At 41.8% G+C, this 20819-nt stretch overlaps 1 long non-coding RNA gene across 1 annotated transcript in view; it reads left to right on the top strand.

Moving 5' to 3' along the window:
* LOC122917791 overlaps positions 1-19928 on the top strand; it is a 28331-nt gene extending 8403 nt beyond the window's left edge. The window contains exons 3-4 of the long non-coding RNA XR_006386469.1: positions 17749-17859; positions 19809-19928. This is a non-coding gene — a long non-coding RNA (uncharacterized LOC122917791). The remainder of the gene's footprint in view (positions 1-17748; positions 17860-19808) is intronic.
* Positions 19929-20819: the final 891 nt, after the last annotated feature.

Genomic DNA, 20819 nt, shown 5'->3' with positions numbered 1-20819 from the left:
TCTATGTTTCTTTAGGTCTGAGGTGAGTTGCTTTTGGGGTGCATGTAAATGGGTTCTTTTTTTTTTTTTTTTTAAATCCATTAAACCACTGTATGTGCTTTGATTGGAGGACTCAGGCATTTTTACTTTTATTATGGTCAGTTAGCCAGCATATATTACATCATTAGTTTTTGATGTAGTGTTCAGCAGTTCATTAGTTGAATATAACAACTATTTACATTTAAGGTATATTTTATTTTTTAAAGTTTTATTTAAGTTATAGTTAATATACAGTGTGATGTAGTTTCAGGTGTGCACTATATTGATTCAGCACTTCTATACAACACCCAGTGCTCATCACAAGAAGTACAGTTTTTTCCCTATATTTTAAAAATTATGTTCGGTTAGCCAACATATAGAATAAGCACTTCTTAGTTCCCATCACTTATTTAACCCATCCCCACACCAACCTCCCCTACAGTAACCCTCAATTTGATCTCTATAGTTAAAAGTCTGTTTCTTGGTTTGCTTTCCCTTTTGTCTTGTTCCCCTCTTTGTCCATCTGTTTTACGTATTAAATTCCACATATAGATGAAATCATATGGTATTTGCCTTTCTCTGATTTTATTTCACTCAGCATAATACTCTCTAGTTCCTATCATGTCACTGCAACTGGCAAGATTTCCTTCTTTTTTATGACTACTATTTCAGTGTGTGTGTGTGTACACAACAGCACACATTCTTTATCCACTTACCAGTGAACACAGGCTGTTTCCATAATTTGTGTGTGTGTGTGTCTATACATACACAACACATCTTTATCCATTCATCAGTTGATGGACATTTGGACTCTTTCCAGAATTTGGCTATTGTTAATAATGCTGCTGTAAACACTGGGGTGCATGTATCTCTTTGAATTAGTATTTTTGCATTCTTTGGGTAAATACCTAGTAGTGTGATTGCTGGATCATAGGGTAGTTCTGTTTTTAACTTTTTGCTCCATACTGTATTCCAGTGCAGCTACACCAGCATGCATTCCCACCAATAGTGCAAGAGTGCTCCCCTTTCACGGCATCCTCGCCAACACCTGCTGTTTCTTTGTGTTGTCGATTTTACTCATTCTAACTGGTGTAAGGTGATCTCTCACATTAATAAAAGACAAGAAGCAAATGATCCTCTCAACTGATGGAGAAAAAGCACTTGACAAAATACAACATCCTTTCTTGATTAAAAACTCTCCACCTGTAGGGATAGAAGGAATATACCTCAATATCATAAAAGCCATATACAAAAATCCCACAGTGAATATCATCCTCAACAGGAAAAAACTGAGAGCTCTTCCCCTAAGGTTAGGAACATGGCAGGTATGTCCACTCTCACAACTGTTGTTCAGCATAGTACTAGAAGTCCTAGCCTCACAAATCAAACAAACAACAACAAAAAAAGACAAACACCTGCAAACAGGAAGTCAAACTTTCACTCTTTTTGCAGATGACATGATACTTTATATGGAAAACCCAAAGGACTCCACTCCGAAGTTGGTAGAACTGATACAGAAATTAAGCAAAGTTTCAGGATACAAAGTCGATGGACAGAAATCAGTTGCATTTCTGTAGACTAACAATGAGGCAGAACAAAGGGAAATCAAGGAATTGATGCCATTTAAAATTGCATCATTTGTAGTTTTGATCTGTATTTCAGGGATGATGAGTGATGCTGAGCACCTTTTCATGGATTTGTTGGTCATCTGTAGGTCTTCTATGGAAAAATGCCTATTCGTATCTTCTGCCCATTCCTTGGCTGAATTATTTGTTCTTTGGATGTTGGGACTATTTGTTCTTTGGGTATTGAGTTCTTTATATATTTTGGATACTACTGTTACCAGATATATCACTGGCAAATAGCTTCTCCCATTTTCGTAGGTTGCCTTTTAGTTCTGTTGTTCCCCTGACTGAGTAGAAGCTTTTTATCTCCCTTGTATCCCTTTTAGCTCCCTTGTAGAAGCTTTTGTCTCCCTTGCCTCAGGAGACCTATCTAGAAAAATGTTGCTACCATCAATGTCAGAGACATTACTGGCTGTGCTCCCTTCTGGGATTTTTATGGCTTCAGGGCTTACATTTAGATCTTTCATCCATTTTGAATTTATTTGTGTGTGTAATATGAGAAAGTGGCCCAGCTTCATTCTTTTGCATGTTGCTGTCCAGCTTTCCCAACATCATTTGTGGAAGAGACTGTCTTTTTTTCCATTGGATATTCTTCCTGCTTTGTTAAAGGTTAATTGACCATATACTTGTGGGTTCATTTCTGGGTTTTCTGTTCTGTTCCACTGATCTATGTGTCTGTTTTTGTGCCATTGCCATACTGTTTTACTACAGCTTTGTAATATAACTTGTGACACATCCAGCTTTGCTTTTCTTTTTCAAGGTTGGTTTGGCCATTTGGGGTCTTTTGTGGTTCCATACAGTTTTATAGTTGTTCTAGCTCTGTGAAAAATCCTGGGGGTATTTTGATAGTGATTGCCTTAAATATTTAGATTGCTTTGGGTAGTATAGACATTTTAAGAATATCTGTTCTCCCATTCCATGAGTATTGAATGCCTTTGCATTTCTTTGTGTCATCTTCAATTCCTTTCATTAGTGTTTTATAGTTTTCAGAGTATAGGACTTTAACCTCTTTTTTTTTTTAAGATTTTATTTATTTATTTGACAGAGAGAAATCACAAGTAGACAGAGAGGCAGGCAGAGAGAGAGAGGGAAGCAGGCTCCCTGCTGAGCAGAGAGCCCGATGCGGGACTCGATCCCAGGACCCTGAGATCATGACCCGAGCCAAAGGCAGCGGCTTAACCCACTGAGCCACCCAGGCGCCCCAGGACTTTAACCTCTTTAGTTCGGTTTTATTCATAGGTATCTTATGATTTTTTGGTGAGGTTGTAAATGGGACTGATTCCTTAATTTTTTATGCTGTTTCATTATTGGTGTACAGAGATGCAACAGATTTCTGTACGTTGATTTTGTATCCTGTGACCTTACTGAATTTATTATCTTAACAGTTTTTTAGTGGAGTCATTCAGATTTCTATATAGAGTATCATTTCATCTACAAATAGTTAAGTTTTACTTCTTTTCGATTTAGATGCCTTTTATTCTTCTTGTCTGATGGATGCGGTTTGGACTTCCAGTACTTCTTATTTTTTTTTTTTTTTTAAAGATCTATTTGACAGAGCGAGATCACAAGTAAGCAGAGAGGCAGGCAGAGAAAGGGGGGGAAGCAGGCTCCCTGCTGAGCAGAGAGCCTGATGCAGGGCTCGATCCCAGGACCCTGAGACCATGACCTGAGCCGAAGGCAGAGGCTTCACCCACTGAGCCACCAGGCGCCCCTTCCGGTGCTATATTAAACAACAGTGCTGAGAATGTTCATCCCTTTCTTGTTTCTGGCCAAAGAGGAAAGGCTCTCAGTTGTTCCCCATTGAGGATGATAATAACTGTGGCTTCTTCATAGGTGGCCTTCATTATGTTGAGGTATGTATGTTCCCTCTAAACCTGCTTTGTTGAGTGTTTTTTCTTTTTTTTAATCAGGAGTGGATGTACTTCGTCAGATGCTTTTTCTGTATCTATTGAGAGGCTCATGTGGTTCTTGATCCTTTCTTTTATTGTGTATCACGCTGATTGATTTGCAAATACTAACCTGCCCTTACAATCCAGGAATAAATCCTGTTTGATAATGATGAATGATTTTTTAAAGTGTATTGTGGATTCACTTTCTTAGTATTTTATTGAGAATTTTCACATCCATATTCAAGAGGGATATTGGCCTGTAGATTTCTTTTTTAGCGGAGTCTTTATCTGGTTTTGGTATCAGGGTAATCCTGGCTCCATGGAATGAATTTGGAAGTCTTCCTTCCTTTTTTTTTTTTTGGAGTTTGAGAAGAATAGTTATTAACTGATCTTTAGGTCTGGTAGAATTCACATATGAAGCCATGTGGCCCTTGGTTTTTGGATTTTGAGAGTTTTTTGATTAGTGATTCAATTTCTTTGCTGGTTATCAGTGTGTTCAAGTTTTCTATTTCTTCCTCTTTCTAGGAATTTATGTGCTGAATGCTCACTCTGCTGTTGTGATTTTGCTGCTTTATCCTTTGGGCAGAGGCTGTCCTTGCCTGCTGTGGGCAGTGTTTGTTCCATGCCTAAATGTGTCAAGTTTTAACTAGGTGTGCTCTGGTGTGCTTGTGGAAATGAGACCTCACACCACCTCCATCAGAACTGACCCCTGCAGAACTCTTTCGTTGGAAAATGTGTGGGCAGGGGTTTGTGCTGGTGTTTGTGGGAAGGGCCTACCACACCGGGACTGAGGTAAGCGTGACTGAAAAGGGCAGTCCCCCTGGAGAACAGGGCGGGTGGGGCTTGGTGTAAGCAAGCTGGGCAGCCACTGTAAGTGCTGCACTGCTTCCAAGGGCGGCTCTGTGTTTATGCCGAGGGGCGCGCGTGTGTGTGTGTGTGTGTGAGAAATGGTGCTAGCCAGCTCCTTTGTTCCCAAAGCGGTAGCTCCACGAACGATCCTTCTCAGAAGACACCTCTAAAAAGAGCAAATAGTCTCATCCCTGTATGCCCCAAGTGTTCTTCAAATAGCTGTTTCTGTGCTGTCTTCTCCCAGAATGTTTGCTCACGTTCTCTCCTAGAGCAATGCAGTGCCCTCTGGGCTCTATCCTAGCCACCTGCTGACCTTTAAAACACTAGGCTTTAGTGGGACCGCCTGGGTGGCTCAGTGGGTTGGGGCCTCTGCCTTCGGCTCAGGTCATGGTCTCAGGGTCCTGGGATGGAACCCCCCATCAGGCTCTCTGCTTGGTGGGGAGCCTGCTTCCCCCTCTCTCTCTGCCTCTCTGCCTACTTGTGATCTGTCAAATCAATAAAATCTTAAAAAAAAAAAAAAAAAAAAAAAACCACTAGGTTTTAGAGACATGGTATTGGCAGAGGCCTGCACTGGTCTCCTGGGTGGGGGTGCCTGCTGTGCTGGGACGGAGGCAAGCTTGACTTAGAAGGGCAGTCACACCAGGGCACAAGGGATGGAACTTGGTGTAATCAAGGTAGGCAGCTGCTGTTGGTGCTGTGCCGCTTTCTGCAGGTGGCTCCGTGTTTATGCTAAGGTGTGGCAGAGGGAAATGGTGTTAGCCAACTCCTTTGCTATCACAGAGGTGACTCCGTGAGTGCTGCCTCTCAGGAAGGCACTCTCAGGAAAAGCAAATAATCTGTCCCCCGTGTGCCCACAGTGTTTTTCAGATCTCTGTGTCCATGCTGTCTGTCTCCAGGTTGTTTGCTTGCCTTCTCTCCAGGAGCAGTGCAGTGCTCCCCAGCCCCCCATCCTGGGCTCTACCCCAGCCAAACCTGCTGACCTTTAAAGCTCCAGGCTCTGAGTCCCACTGGTTGCAAAAACAGACAAAGCTCAGCCTTCTCATATTCCAAGCCACTGGCTTTGGGGAAGATGTTCTTATTCATTCTACCATGTGCTCCTCCTCCCCAATCACAGCTGCCTCCCTCCCACCCTCCCTGTGATCCCTTTCTCCCCTAAACAGCGTTTCCAAACTTCCCACCTTCGTTGATGTGGACTTTTCTCTAACTTCAGTTGGCATTTTGTTCTTTCAGTCTTCCAGTCATTTTCTGGGGTATTTAGTCTGATTGGCTGGTTATCTAGCGGGGCTTGTGGGCTAGGAGAGGCTAGGGTCCCCCTAATCTGCCGCCATCTCAGGACTCCGGTAGCATTTCTTACAAGGCTGGCTCAGTGGTGATAAACTCCATTATGTTTTGTTTGGGAACCTGTTTATCTCCCCTGCAAATCTGAATGGTAATCCAGTGTCTGGCTGTCCCCTAGGTAGAATGTGTGTGACTTCTGCTAGCTGAAGCTGTGGCTGGCATTGGCTGGGGGCCTCCATAGTTGAAACACTGTCCTGCTATCAGCTTTAGCTAAAACGGATGCCAGTCAGTGAGGTCCCTGGGCCCTCCATGCAGCAGGTGCCCTTGTGAGATAGCTAGGTCCAGAGGGGCTGCCTGCTCAGGGGTCTTGAAGCTCTGCACACAGAGAGCACTTTGGCAGGATAACTGAAGCTGAAATGGGTGTTAGGTGAGGGGTCCCAGGGCTCTTCACCCTACCAAGGCCTGGTAAGGTGAAAAATGGTATCGGTCAGATCTCAGGGCTTTAGAGTTCCATGCAGCAGGTGCCCTGGCAAATGAGCTAAAGCTTAAGTGGGTGGAGACTGAGGGGTCCGAAGGTTCTAAGCAGTGAGGGCACCCTGGAAAGACCAGTGAAACGGAAGCAAGTGCACATCAGTCTCAGGGTTGTCCATGCTGTGGGTGCCCTGGTAGAGCTGGAGCTGAGGTGGTGTGCAAGGCAGGAGGTCCACGCAGAGGGTACCCTGCAAGACAGGTAAAGGTGAATTGAGTGTAAGCCGGGGGATCCTGTGGCTCTGTCTGTGCGGCAGGCACCCTGACAGGCAGCAAAAGCTGAAGCGAATGCAGGGCGTCCCAGCAGGCCATGCTCTCAGGGCGCCCAAGCAGGATAGCTGGAGCTGAAAAGGGTGCACGCTTGGGTGTCCCAAGGCACTGTGCATGGTGTGCCCTGGTGGGGTGGCCAGAGCTGAGATAGGGTGAGGGCCAAGAGGTCTGTGAGCTCTCTCTGCAGAGGCTCCACTTGTAGAGTCGCTGCAATGGAAGTGGATCCAAACAGGGGAGACCTGGGGCTCATGCACAGAGGACACCTTGGCAGGATAAAGCTGAAGTGGCTGAATGGATGTTTCAGGACTGTCTGCACAGAGCGTGCGAGAGGGGCAGCTGGAGCGGGGGTGGGACACAGGCCAGGAGGTCCGGGGGTGCGCCGCACGGGGGGTACTGTAGTAGGACAGCTGAAGTGGGTGTGAGCCGATGCAGTCTGTGGGCTTTCTGTACGAAATACCCCTGGCAGGCAGGACAGCCTGCCTGAAATGCTGAAATGCTTGCAAGCCAGATTATCTTGGCACTCTCACCATGAGGGTGACCTGGAAGACAGCTGAAGCCCAACTGGGTGCAAGCCCGAGGCTTCCTAGTGGGCACCATTTTGTGGCCACTGGTGGGGCAGTTGTGGTTGGTGTGGGCTAGGAGTGTTGTACTGCTGGAGGCAGCAGGCTGCTGAGGGCACCCATACTGTGCTCTGGTCTGTTGTTCTAGGGTGGAAGGGAGTTCTGACCATGCCTCTCGGCCTCTCGGCCCCTCGCCCCTGGGGAGTGTTGCAGCGGCTCTGGAGCACTGCGGCTGCCGTCTATGCTCGCTGCTCTTTCTCCCTTGTGCCATAGCATAGCTCGGTCTGGTCTGTACTTGTGGACGTGGGGCTCACGGAGGTGGCAAGCCGGCTGTGGCATCCAGACCTGCTGTGGGCTGGCTTTTAAGGTTGAGGGGGGCGTGTAAACCACGTCTCTCTCCCGTACCTCCAACCCAGAGAGAACTTCTGCAGCCCCTCTGCCATTTGGCAAAGTTCAAGTGTCGTCCCTTTTCTATGCCAGTTGCTCTTTTAAACCGCAGCTTTCTTTTTTTGTGTCCGAGGACAGACGGATTTGTCTCCAGTCTCTCAGTACTGTTTCTCCCCCCATAGTCCTCAGCATCAGGGTAGGTGCTCCCTTCGCTCCTAGATCTCCAGCTCTTAGAGTTCGCTTTGGTTGTTTTGTCTTCAGTTGTGTAGAAGCTGCTGTGAGCCCTTAGTTCTTCAGGAGGAACCGTTCTATGAACATGTGTATTTTAGTGTATTCTGTGAAGGTGGGGAGTTCAGGATCTTCCTCTATTGTCATCTTGGACCAAACTCCTTTGTGTGGTTTTAGTATTAAGATAATGCTGGCCTCATTAGAATCAGTTGGGAAGTGTCTTAACCGCTTCAAGAATTTGTGAATAATTGGTGCTATTCTTTAGATGTCTGGCAGAACTCACAAGCCAAAAGCCATTTGGTTGTTGGCTTTTCTTTATAGGAACTTTTCTTCATTATACAAAATACATACATAATGTAATTTTTTAATTGTACATAATACATAATTTGTTACTGTATATAATACATAATGTAATTTTTAAAAATTTAAATTAACAATATATTATTAGTCTCAGAGGTAGAGGTCAGTGATTTGTCTTATATAATACCTGGTGCTGCTTACATCACGTGCCCTCCTTAATGTCCATCTGCAGTTACCCCAATCCCTTCCCTCCAAAAACACCCAGTTTTTTCCTATGATTAAGAGTCTCTTGGCGGTGCCTGGGTGGCTCAGTGGGCTAAGCCGCTGCCTTCGGCTCAGGTCATGATCTCAGGGTCCTGGGATCGAGTCCCGCATTGGGCTCTCTGCTCAGCAGGGAGCCTGCTTCCTCCTCTCTCTCTGCCTGCCTGTCATCTCTCTCTGTCAAATAAATAAATAAAATCTTAAAAAAAAAAAAAAAAAAAAAGAGTCTCTTATGGTGGGGCGCCTGGGTGGCTCAGTGGGTTAAGCCTCTGCCTTTGGCTCAGGTCATGATCTCAGGGTCCTGGCATCGAGCCCCGCATCAGGCTCTCTGCTCAGCAGGGAGCCTGTTTCCCTCTCTCTCTGCCTGTCTCTCTGCCTACTTGTGATCTCTGTCAAATAAATAAATAAATAAAGTCTTAAAAAAAAAAGTCTCTTATGGTTTGTCTCCCTAATTTTGTCTTTTCTTTTTCCCTCTCTTCCCCTATGGTTATGTTTTCTTTTTCTTTTTTTTTTTAAGATTTTATTTATTTATTTGACAGAGAGAGATTACAAGTAGGCAGAGAGGCAGGCAGAGAGAGAGAGGAGGAAGCAGGCTCCCCGCTGAGCAGAGAGCCCGATGCGGGACTCGATCCCAGGACCCTGAGATCATGACCTGAGCCGAAGGCAGCGGCTTTAACCCACTGAGCCACCCAGGCGCCCTGGTTATGTTTTCTTAAATTGCACATATGAGATCATGTAATTGTCTTTCTAACTTATTTCGCTTGGCATAATACCCTCTAGTTCCAGCCACATCATTCCAGATGTCAAGATTTCATTTTTTTAAAAAAATATTTTATTTATTTATTTGACAGAGAGAGCACAAGTAGAGAAGCAAGCAGAGGGAGAGGGAGAAGCAGGCTCTCCACTAAGCTGGGAGTCTGATGCGGGGCTAGATCCTGGGACCCTGGGACCCTGGGACCATGACCTAAGCCAAAGGCAGCCGCTTAACCGACTGAGCCACCCAGGCACCCAGAATTTCACTTTTTGATGGCTGAGTGGTATTCCATTATGTACACATACATACATACCACATCTTCCTTGTCAGTTCATCCATCAGTGGACATCAGGGCCCTTTCCATTGTTTGGCTATTGTGGACATCGCTGCTATGAACATTGGGATGTAGGTGCCCCTTCGGATCACTACATCTGTATCTCTGGGGTAAATACCTCATAGTGCAATTGCTGGACTATAGGTTAGCTATTTTCAACTTTTTGAGGGAACTCCAAAGTATTTTATAGACTGGCTGTGCCAGCTTACATTCTCACCAAAAGTGTAGGAAGGTTTCCCTTTCTGCACATCTTCCCCAACATTTGTTTCCTGACTTGTTAATTTTATCTAATCTGACTGGTGTGAGGTGGTATCTCATTGTGCTTTTGATTTGTATTTCCCTAATGCCAGGTGATTCTGAGCATTTTTTCATGTGTCTGTTGGCCATCTGTATGTCTTCTTTGAGAAATGTCTGTTCATGTGTACTGCCTATTTCTTGATTGGATTATTTATCCTTTCGTTATTGGGTTTGGTAAATTCTTCATAGATTTTGGATACTAGCGTTCTGTGTCATACGACATTTGCAAATAGCTTCTTTCATTCTGTCAATTCTCTTTTGCTTCTGTCAGCTGTTTCATTTGCTGTGGAAAGTTTTTTACCTTGATGAAGTCCCAATAGTTCATTTTTGCTTTTATTCCTTGCCTCTGGAGACCTAACAAGTAATTGCTGTAGCCAAGGTCACAGAAGTTGCTGCCCATCTCCTCCTGTAGGATTTTAATGGATTCCTGTCACAATTTAGGTCTTTCATCCATTTTGAGTCTTTTTGTGTATGATGTAAGGAAATGGTCCAGTTTCATTCTTCCGCATGTGGCTGTCCAATTTACCCAACACCATTTGTTGAAGAGACTTTTTTCCATTGAATATTCTTTCCTGCTTTGTCAAAGATTAACTGACTATAGAGTTGAGGGTCCATTTCTGGGTTCTCTGTTTTGCTCATTGATCTGGTTTCTGTTTTTGTGCTAGTACCATACTGACATGATGATGACAGCATTGTGTTTTTTTGTTTTACAATTTTTTTTATTATGTTAGCCACAGTACATCATTAGTTTTTGATGCAGTGTTCTGTGATTCATTGTTTGCATATAATACCCAGTGCTCGATGCAACACGTGCCCTCCTTAATACCTATCACCGGACTAACCCATTGCCTCACTGCTTTCCCCTCTAAACCCCTCAGTTTGTTTCCCAGAATCCATAGTCTCTCATGGTTCATCTCCCCCTCTGATTCCCCCCCCTTCATTTTTCCCTTCCTTCTCCCAGTGTCCTTCATGCTAGTTCCTATGTTCCACAAATAAGTGAAACCATATGATAATTGTCTTTCTCTGCTTGATTTATTTCACTCAGCAAAATCTCCTCCAGTCCATCCATGTTGGGCAAATGTTGGGTATTCACGCTGAGTATAAATGGCTGAGTAAAAATTCCATTATAATATGGACCACATCTTCTTTATCCATTCATCTGTTGAAGGACATCTCAGCTCCTTCCACAGTCTGGCTATTGTGGACATTCCTGCTATGAACATTGGGGTGCATGTGGCCCTTCTTTTCACTACATCTGTATCTTTGGGGTAAATATCCAGTAGTGCAACTGCTGGGTCATAGGGTAGCTCTATTTTTAGTTTTTTGAGGAACCTCCACACTGTTTTCTAAAGTGGCTGTGCCACCTTGCATTCCCACCAACAGGGTAGTAGAGTTCCCCTTTCTCCACAATCTTTCCAACATCTTTTGTTTCTTGCCTTGTCAATTTTTGCCATTCTAACTGGTGTAAGGTGGTATCTCAGTGTGGTTTGGATTTGAATTTCCCTGATGGCTAATGATGTTGAGTGTTTTTTAATTTGTCTGTTAGCCATTTGTCTTCTTTGGAGAAGTGACTGTTCATGTCTTCTGCCCATTTTTTGACTTGATTATCAGATTTTTGGGTGTTGAGTTTGAGAGTTCTTTGTAGATCTTGGATGTCAGCCCTTTTTCTATAATGTCATTTGCAAATATCTTCTCCCATTCTGCGGGTTGCCTCTTGAAGAGACTTTTTGTTGACTGTTTCCTTTGCTGTGCAGAAGGCTTCTATCTTGATGAAGTCCCAGAAGTTCATTTTCGCTTTTGTTTCCCTTGCCTTTGGAGCTGTCTCTTGAAAGAAGTTGCTGTGGCTGATGTCGAAGAGGTTACTGCCTATATTCTCCTCTAGGATTTTGATGGATTCCTGTCTCATTGAGGTCTTTCATCCATTTAGAGTTTATCTTTGTGTATGATGTAAGAGACTGGTTGAGTTTCATTCTTCTGTATTTAGTTGTCCAATTTTCCCAGCACCATTTATTGAAGAGACTGTCTTTTTTCCATTGGGTATTTTTTCCTGCTCTGTCAAATGTTAGTTGACCATAGAGTTGAGGGTCCATATCCAGGCTTGCTCTTCCCTTCCATTAGTCTGTCTGTCTGTTTTTGTGCCAGTGCCATGCTGTCTTGGTGATCACAGCTTTGTAATATAGCTTTAAATCAGTGTGATACCCCAGCTTTGTCACATTGTTAGTGTATAGAAATGCAGCTGATTTCTGTGCATTGATTTTGTATCCTGTCACATTGCTGAATTCCTATATGGGTTCTAGCAATTTGGGGTGGAGTCTTTTGGGTTTTTCCCATAAATTATCACATCATCTGCAAGAGTGACAGTTTCACTTCTTTGCCAATTTGAATGCCTTTCATTTCTTTCTGTTGTCTGATTGCTGAGGCTAGGACTTTTAGTACTACGTTAAACAATAGCAGGTGAGAGTAGGCATCCCTGTCATGTTCCTGACCTTAGGAGAAAAGCTCTCAGATGGCTTTTATGATATTGAGGTATGTTCCCTGTATCCCAAAACTCTTTAGACTTAATTAAGGAAAGATACTGTATTTTGTCAAGTGGTTTTTCTGCATCAGTTGAGAGGATCGTATGGTTTTGTCTTTTATTAATGTGATCTAACACATTCATTGATTTGCAAATACTGAACCACCCTTGCATCCCAGGAATAGTGTAATCCCAGTAGTTTATTTTTGCTTTTATTTCCCCTGCTTCAGGAGACATATCTAGAAAGAGATTCCTATGGCTGATGTCAAGGAAATTACTGCCTGTATTCTCTTCTAGGATTTTTATGGGTTCATGTTTCACATTTAGGTCTTTGATACACTTTGAATTTACTTTTGTATATAGTGTAAGAAAGTGGCCTGGTTTCAGTTTTTTGCATGTAGCTACCTAGTTTTCCTAACACCATTTATTGAAGAGACTTTTTTCCCATTGGATATTCTTTTTGCTTGGTTGAAGATTAATTTGCCATATAATTGTTGGTTTATACCTGGGTTTTCTATTCTGTTCTATTTACCTATGTGCCTATTTTAGTACCATTACTATTTGATCAGTACATACTATTTGATCAGTACAGCTTTGTAATATCACTTTAAGCCTGGAATTGATACTTCTAGCTTTTCTTTTTTCTTTAAAAAATTTTAAAATTCATTTTAACTAACATAAAGTGTCTTAGTAGTGTCAGAGGTAGAATTTAGTGATTCATCAGTTATATACAACACCCAGTGCTCATAAAGTGCCCTCCTTAATGCTTATCGCCCAGTTATTCCATCCCCCACCCACCTCTCCTCCAGCAACTCTATTTCCTGTTGTTAAAGTCTTATGGTTTGTCTCCCTCTGTTTTCTTTCCTTCTTTCTGTTTTCTTTTTCCTTTCCTTCCCCTACATTCATCTGTTTTGTTTCTTAAGCTCCATATATGAGTCAAATCACATTTGTCTTCCTGACTTAACTTTGCTTAGTGTAATAACCTCTAGTTCCATCCACATTGTTACAGATGGCATGATTTCATTCTTTTCTACAGCTGAATAATATTCCATTGTATATGTATACCAACCACATCTTTATTCATTCATCTGTCAATGTACATCTGGGCTCTTTTCCACAGTTTGGCTATTGTGGACTGCTATAAACAGTGGGGTGCATGTGTCCCTTTAAATCACTATGTCTGTGTGCTTTAACTAAATACCCAGTAGTGAAATTGCTGGGTCACAGGGTTTCTCTATTTTTAACTTTTGAGGACCCTCCATACTGTTCTCCAATGTGGTATACCTATTTGCATTCCCACCAGTAGTCTAAGAGGGTTCCCCTTTCTCCACATCCTTGTCAACATCTGTTATTTCCTGATTTGTTGATTTTAGCCATATTGATTGGTGTGCGGTGGTATCTCATTGTGGTTTTGATTGGTAGCTCCCTGATGGAAAGGGATATGGAGCATTTCCTCATTTGTTTGTTGGCCATTTGTAGGTCGTCTTTGGAGAAGTATCTGTTCATGCCTTCTTGCCCATTTCTTGACTGGATTTTTGTTGTTTGGGTGTTGAGTTTGGTAAGTTCTTTGTATGGATTCTAGCCCTTTATCTGAAGACATTTGCAAATATCCTCTCCCATTCTGTATGTTGCCTTTTAGTTGTGTTGACTATTTCCTTTGCTTGCAAAAGCTTTTTATCTTGTTGAAGTCCCAGTAGTTCATTTTTACTTTTGTTTCCCTTGCCTTTGAAGTCATGTCTAGTAAGAAGTTGTTGTGGCTGAGGTCAGAGAGGTTGCTGCCTGCATTCTCCTCTAGGATTCTGAAGGTCTCCCATCTCACATTTCGGTCTTTCGTCCATTTTTGTGTATGGTGTAAGAAAGTAATCCAATTTCATTCTTCTGCATGTTGGTGTCCAATCTTCCTAGCACCATTTATTGAAGAGACTTTTTTCCACTGGATATTCTTTCCTGCTTTGACAAAGATTAGTTGGCCATAGAGAGTTGAGGGTCCATTTCTGGATTCTTCTCTTCCATTGATCTGTGTGTGTGTTTTTGTGCCAGTACCATACTATCTTGATGATTACGGCTTTGTAATCCAGAACTGTGAAGTCTGAAGTCCAGAACTGTGATGCCTCCACCTTTGGTTTTCTTTTTAAAAATTACTTTAGTTATTCAAAGTATGTGGTTCCATATAGATTTTAGGGTTTTTTTTTTTTATTCTACTTCTTTGAAAAATGTTGGAGGTATTTTGATAGGTATTGCATTACATTTGTAGACTGCTTTGAGTAGTACAGACATATTAACAGAATTTGTTTTTCTAATCCACGAGCATGGAATATCTTACTACTATCTCTTTTTGTCATCTTTAATTTCTTTTATCAGTGTTTCATAGTTTTCAGAGTACAAGTCTTTTACTTCCTTACGTTTATTTGTAGATATTTTATTATTTCATGACAATTGTAAATGGAGTTATTTTCTTAATTTCTCTTTCTGCTTGCTTCATTATTAGTGTATAGAAGTGCAGCAGACTTCTGGACATTGAATTTGTATTTTGCAACTTTACTGAATTTATCAGTTCTTGTAGATTTTTGGTGGACTCTTTAGGGTTCTTTCTGTATAGTATTATATCATCTGCATATAGTGAAAAATTTACTTCTTCCTTACCAGTTTGGGTGCATGTTTTTTTCCTTTTTCTTATTTGACTGTGGTAGCTAGGACTCCTAGTACTAGTTGAATAAAAGTGGCAAGAGTGGACATCTTTGTCCTGTTCCTGACTATAGGGTTAAAGCTTTCAGTTTTTCCTGATTAAGTATGATACTGGGGGTTCTACATTGTGGCCTTTATTATTGAGGTATGTTCCCTCTAAACCTATTGTGTTGAGGGTTTTTAATCATAAATGGATGTTGGCGTTATCAACACATTTCTGTATCTACTAAAGATAAATTCCTTCATCTATTGAAATGACCATATGTTTCTTTTCTTTTATTAATGTGGTAGGTCATGTTGATTGATTTGTGAAATTGAACCACCCTTGCAACCCAGAAATAAATCCCACTTGATCATGGTGAATGATTTTTTAAATGTATTGTTGCATTTTATATCCTAGTTTTTTTATTGAGATTTTTTGCATCTGTGTTCACCAGGAATATTGGCCTGTAGTTCTCTTTAGTGAATTCTTTTTCTGGTTTTGGTAGTACTTAAATCTTGTTTAGGATTTGTATGCTGAGAATTACAAAATGCTGCTAAAGGAAAAAAGAAGACACAAATAAATGGAAAGAAATCCTGTGTTCATGCACTGGAAGATTTAATGTTAAGATGTCAAAACATAGGACATAGTCCAGAATGACAGAGGAGTAGGAGACCTTAGTTTTGCATTAATTGCAAACAGGAACATAGCTAGATAGCTATCAGATCATTCTGAACACTTGTGAATACAACTGGATATCTAAGAAAAGAACAGCTGAAACTCTATGAAGAGAAAAGTGACCACTTTCTGGAAGGTAGGCGATATAAATTAATCTGAGGCGACATATGGGAAGATAAACTGGGGGCAGGGAGGGAGCCTCTGTCAGCCGACTACCAGATTATAGCAGTGGAGCACAAAATCAGAACTTTCAGTAGTCTGTCCACTGAGGGATGTCCCTGCCTGAAAGATGCTCAGGTGGTGAAATGGGGTAGAATCCTAGGTGGGACAATGTGGTCTCAGGATCCTCAGGGTCACAGAAGGAACAGGGGTGCCTGAGTGTGGCAGAGCTCCCAGGCATCACAGCGGCGAAAGCTGGAGGCAATCAGCTTAACCAAGAGTGGGCTTTCAGCTCAGGGTTGCCATAAACCATGAACCAGACCATGATCAGGCCCTGCTCTCTGAGCAGGGGCCCAGCAAGCAACAGAACCATTGCAAGACCTCCCGCCACCTTTACTCCCCCAGGGAGAAAAGGCGCAGGTGTATGCTACAGGAGTTCACAGGGTTTGGAGACTTAAAATGGGGTCACATGACATCGAAACACTCAGTCACAGGCTGGGTGAACATGGAGTGCAGACAGAGACTAGGGAGATAGGAGTGATTCATTGCTTTTCTCTGAGGGTACGGTGAGGAGTGGGGCTCCACGCTTTCAGCTCTGGGGCTGGAGACTGGGAAGCTGCCATTTTTTAAAAAAGATTTGTCTCTGTTTGAGAGAGTGAGAGAGAGCACAATCAGGGTGAGGGGCAGAGGGAGAAGCAGACTTCCTGCTTAGCATGGAGCCTGATGTGGGGCTCCATCTTGGGACCCCAGGATCATGACCGGAGCCAAAGGTAGATGCTTAACTGATTAAGCCACCCAGGTACCCAGGAGGTTGCCATTTTCATTGTCAACCTATAAGCAGCATGAGCCTTCAGGGAACAAAAGCCACAGAGAACAATCTGGAGCAATTTACGTAGCCTGGCCCTCTGTCAAAGGCGGTGCAGTTCAGCCCAGGGCAAAGATACCTGAGAATCAGCGTAACAGGTCTCTTCCGCAGAAGAGCAGGAGAAACACCCAGCCAAGACCGAATTTTCCAATCACAAAGAACTGCATAACTCTAGCACTAGGAGAAAATAGTATATAGAATTTATGGTTTTTCCCCCATGATTCTTGAGTCATTCAATTTTAATTTTTTCAACCCATTTATCAACTTTTTAAAAAAAATCTTTTTTAGTTTTCATCTCCACAATTACATTCTATCCTTTCACTGTATTTAATTTTATTTTTGTATATATATGTTTTTCTTTCTTTACAATTTTGGGAGCAGTTTCTTCCAACAGATGAAAATGCACTCAGGATAGGGCTCTGTTCTCACTTGTCTGTTTATATTCCTTTTTCTTTTTTTGTCTTTTAATTTTCATTTTACAGTTACATTCTATCCTTTCATTGTATTTATTTTTGACAATATATAGTTTGTTTTCTTTACAATTTTGGGATCTAGTTTTCTAACAAATGGACCAAAATGCACACAGGATCCATTACCTTGATCTGAAAACCAAAGACCCCACCAAAAAGGAGAATTGTAGATCAGTATCTCTGACGAACATGGAAGCAAATATTCTCAACTAGACACTAGCCCTGGCTAGTATCCTACTGAGGATGCAACAGTACAGTAAAAGGATTCTTCACCATGACCAGGTGGGATTCACTCCTGAGCCGTGAGGGTGGTTCAACAATCGCAGATCAATCCGTGTGATACACTGCATAAATAACCATCTGATCCTCTGAACAGATGCAGAAAAAGCATTGACAAAGTACAGCATCCTCTCTTGATTAAAACTTTCTACAGTGTAGGGATAGAGGGAATATACCTCAATATCAAAAGCCATCTATGAAAAGCCCACAGCAAATATGCTCAATAGGGAAGAATTAAGAGATTATTACTATTATGTTATTCATACAGTATATCATTAGTTTTTGATGTAGTCTTCCATGATTCATTGTTTGTGTATAACCCCCAGTGCTCTGATGCAACCACTTTGGAAGTCAGGTTAGCGGTTTCTACCTAAAGTTAAACATAGACTTGCCATAGGACTCTGAATTAATCACACTCCTAGGTAATTTACCTCAGTGAATTAAAACATAGGGTACACAAAAACCTATTTGCTGAAAACCAATGTTTACCACATCTTTGTTCATCATGAAAAACTGGATGCAACCACATTGTCTTTCAGTAGGTGAATGGATAAACTGTGGAATACCCAGTGGAATACTGTTTGGCGATAAAGGGACTGAGCTACTGATTCATGCATCAACATGAAGAAATCTGAAATACATTTTGCTGGGTGAGTGAACACAGATCAAAACAGCTACATGTTGTGTGAGTGTATTCACATGACATTTTGGGAAAAGCAAAACTGTAGGGGCAAAAAAACCAGATGGGTTGTTGACAGGGTCTGGGGGAAGAGGAAATGGTTAATTGCAGAGGGGAAGCCTGGGGGAATTTTAGGTGATGGGATTATCCTGCAGATCCTGCAGTGGTAGACACAGAATGCCAAGCAACTGACAAAAGCATAGAATTTGGCAGTCCAAAGATTGAGCTTTAGCATATGCACATTTAAAAAAATCTTCCAGAGGGGCCCCTGGGTGGCTCAGGCAGTTAAGTGTCTGCCTTCAGCTCAGGTCATGATTCTAGGGTCCTGGGATGGAGCCCACTTTGGGCTCCCTGCTCCTCTTTCTCCCTCTGCGTGCTGTTCCTCCTGTTTGTGCACTCTTTTTCTCTCAAATAAATAAAATCTTTTAAAAAATAAAAAAAAAGGAACTGAGAGCTTTTCCCCTAAGGTCAGGAACATGACAGGGATGTCCATTCTCACAACTGTTCTACATAGTATAAAAGTCTTAGCTTCAGCAGGCAAAAAGAAATAAAAGGTATGTGAATTGGTGAAGAAGAAGTCAAACTTACTTTGCAGAGGACATGATTTTCTATGTGGAAAATCCAAAAGACTTCACTCCCAAGTTGCTAGAACTCCTACAATTCAGCAACGTGGCAGGATATGAAATCAATGCACAGAAATCAGTTGCATTTCTATACACTAGCAATGGGAATGAAGAGAGAGAACTTATGGAGTGGATCCTATTTACAGCTGTGCCAAAATTGTGAGTTATCTAGGACTAAACCTAACCAAAGAGGCAAAGGGTTTGTACTCAGAAAACTATAGAACCCTCTTGAAAGTAACTGGAATACACAAAGAAATGGAAGAATGTCCAAAGAAATATTGAAAAAGAAAACCAAAGCTGATGGCATCACAATTCCAGACTTCAAGCTGTATTACGAAACTATATTCATTGGATCATTTTCCTGCTTTGTCAAAGATTATTTGACCAGAGTTGAGGATCTATATCCGGGCTCTCGATTCTGTTCCTTTGATCTGTGTGTCTCTTTTTTGTGCCAATACCATGCTGTCTTGGTGATCACTGCTTTGTAATATAACTTGAAATCAGGCAACATGATGCCCCCGCTTTGTTTTTCTTTTTCAATATTTTCTTGGCAATTTGGGGTCTTTTCTAATTCCATATAAATTTTAGGATAGTTTGTTCCAGCACTTTGAAAAATGCCAGTGGAATTTTGATCAGGAGGGCATTGAAAGTATAGCTTGCCCTGGTCTGCTCAGATGTTTTCACAATGTTTATTTTTCCATCTTTTTGTGTCTTCTTCACTTTCCTTCATAAGTATCTGTAGTTCCTAGGGAATAATAGGTCCTTCTCCTCTTTGGTTAGGTTTATTCCAAGGTATCTTAAGGTTTTTGGTAGTATCGTAAATGGAATCAATTGCTTAATTTCTCTTTCTATAGTTAATTGTTAGAAAAGCAGCAATTTCTCTGCATTGATTTTTGTATCCTGCCACATTAGTGAATTGCTGTGTGAATTCTAGTAATTTTGGGGTGGAGTCTTTTGGGTTTTTCCACATAAAGTATCGTGTCATCTGCGAAGAAAGAGTTTGACTTATTTGTCAATTTGAATACCTTTTATTTCTTTTGTTGTCTGACTGCTGTTGCAAGGACTTCTAGTACTATGTTGAACAAGAGTGGTGAGAATGGGCACCCTTGTCATGTTCCTGATCTTAAGGGAAAGGTTTTCAGCTTTTCCCCATTAAGAATGATTTTCACTGTGGGCTTCTCATAAATGGTTTTATAGATTTCCAGGAAGGCATCCATTTCTCCCAGGTTGCTTAATTTATTGGCATATAGTTATTGATAATTATTTCTAATAATTATTTCTGTTTCCTTGATGTTAGTTTCTTCAATAAATGGTGTTCAGAGAATTGGACTCCTGTATACGGAAGAATGAAACTCAACTATTCTCTTATACCATTCACAAAGATAAACTCTAAATGGATGAAAGACCTCAATGAGACAGGAATCCATCAAAATCCTACAGGAGAACATAGGCAGTAGCCTCTTCCACATCGGCCACAGCAGCTTCTTTCAAGAGACAGCTCCAAAGGCAAGGGAAACAAAATGAATTTCTGGGACTTCACCAAGATAAAAACCTGTACAGCAAAGCAAACAGTCACCAAAAAAGAGGCAACCCACAAAATGGCGAAGATATTCGCAAATGACACTACAGACAAGGGGCTGATATCCCAAGATCTATAAAGAACTCCTCAAACTTAACACCCAAAAAACTGATAATCAAGTAAAAACAAAAACAAAAAAACGGGCAAAAGACATGAGCAGACACTTCTCCAATGAAGACATACCGATGGCTGACAGACACATGAAAAAATGTTCATCATCATTAGCCATCAGGGAAATTCAAATCAAAACCACAATGAGTGGTTACCACCTTACACTAGTTAGAATGGCAAAAATTAACAAGGCAAAAAACAACAAATGTTGAGAGGCTGTGGAAAAAGGGGAACCCTCCTATCCTGTTGGTGGAAATGCAAGATGGTACAGCCACTTTGGAAAACAGTGTGGCAGTTCCTCAAAAAACTAAAAATAGAGCTACCCTATGACCCAGCAGTTGCACTACTGGGTATTTACCCCAAAGATACAGATGTAGTGAAAAGAAGGGCCACATGCACCCCAGTGTTAGTATCAGGAATGTCCACAAGAGTCAAACCGTGGAAGGAGCCGAGATGTGCTGCTTCCAGTCGGTGATGAGAGAATTAGGCACAAACAAGTCAGCTGCAAGAGATTGGGAGCAGGGGACAACAGTCGAAAAGGACTGCTGCCCCGAGCAACTCCACCATCTTACTTTCATTGGATAAAAACAATAGCCAACAGAAGGATCGATGAAGGTC

The sequence above is a fragment of the Neovison vison genome, chromosome 9, assembly GCF_020171115.1.
Source record: "Neovison vison isolate M4711 chromosome 9, ASM_NN_V1, whole genome shotgun sequence".
Taxonomy (NCBI): Eukaryota; Metazoa; Chordata; class Mammalia; order Carnivora; family Mustelidae; genus Neogale; species Neogale vison.
The sequence above is the reverse complement of the archived record's forward strand: the minus strand, read 5'-3'. Positions and strand labels throughout refer to the sequence as shown.